Raw genomic sequence first — 1,193 nt, 5'->3', positions numbered from 1 at the left:
AGTGCTCCAGAGCCAGATGCCCAAGAACGAACAGGGTGACACAGGAGAGGCTTGCCTTCCCGCACTACGACGTCTCCCACCAATGCGGTTCTAAATGTCTCCATGTCCGAAGTCCCCACAGCATAGCACCCAAAATTGCTGAGGGTGCCATCTTCCATCCTGAGAGTTTTGGGGTTCCTAGACACATGAGAAGTCCCAAGTCTTCTGTTCTGCATGGAGGAGGGTGGCAGATGCCAGAATTCAATTCCAGCATCTCCCGATGTCTGTGGTGAAGGTAACAGCCATCAGAGGAACTGGGGGTTAGTTAAGAAGAATTTTAATTCACACAGGAATAATAGGCCTAAGACTGGGAAATCTCCCTCCCTGGAAATTCTAAACACATCACTTCTGCCAAGGAATTTATTTATTTAATTTATTTATGTTAAGCTTTTCAGGTCACACCCAGCGATGCTCAGGGAATACTTCAGGCTCTGCACTCAGGAATTACTCCTGGCAGTCCTTGGGAGACCGTCTGGGATGTCCGGGATTGGACCCAGGTCAGCTGAGTGCAAGACAAACACCCTAACTGCTCTGGATCCGAGGATTTTGGTGGGGGGGGGCTGCTTGGTGTAGGTCCGCAAGGTTCTGGGGAACATTGAGTACCTGGGATTGAACCTAGTCAGCTACGAGCAGGGTGAGATTATTTTGTCGTTTTCTGTTCACTTTGAACAAAAAAAGTTCTGAGTCCACTTTCTCTGTCTTTGACCCGGCTCTTTGGAAAGGTTTCCAGTTATAGTCAACCCCACGTGCCATCACCTCACATTCTGAGGTGCCCCAAACCTCTTCTACCAAAAAGACATAGGGATACACCAATGTCCCACGTGTTGGAGTGAGGGAATCCTCCAATAAGGGACTGAGGCTGTTTTGGTTTTATTTGGTTTGTTCATGGTTTGGGGGCCACCAAACCAGCAATGCGCAGAGGTTCTCCTGGCTCTGCATTCAGGAATGACTCTGGCATGATGGTGGGAATGTATGGAGAGTCAGAGAAAGAACCAGGGGCCTGTGGCCGCAAGCCCAGAGCACTAACCGCTCTGCTCCCGCTGCAGCGACCCAAGCGGCTTGCTCGATCATTAATGACCCTATATCTAACACTGAAGCCAAGAAAAGGGCTTGAAGTCTTAAGCATGGGAAAGTCGGGCCGCGATAGTTCCGCC

Source organism: Sorex fumeus, unplaced genomic scaffold (assembly GCF_029834395.1).
Source record: "Sorex fumeus unplaced genomic scaffold, SorFum_2.1 ptg000134l, whole genome shotgun sequence".
In the NCBI taxonomy this organism is placed as follows: domain Eukaryota; kingdom Metazoa; phylum Chordata; class Mammalia; order Eulipotyphla; family Soricidae; genus Sorex; species Sorex fumeus.
This window is presented reverse-complemented; position numbering follows the sequence as displayed.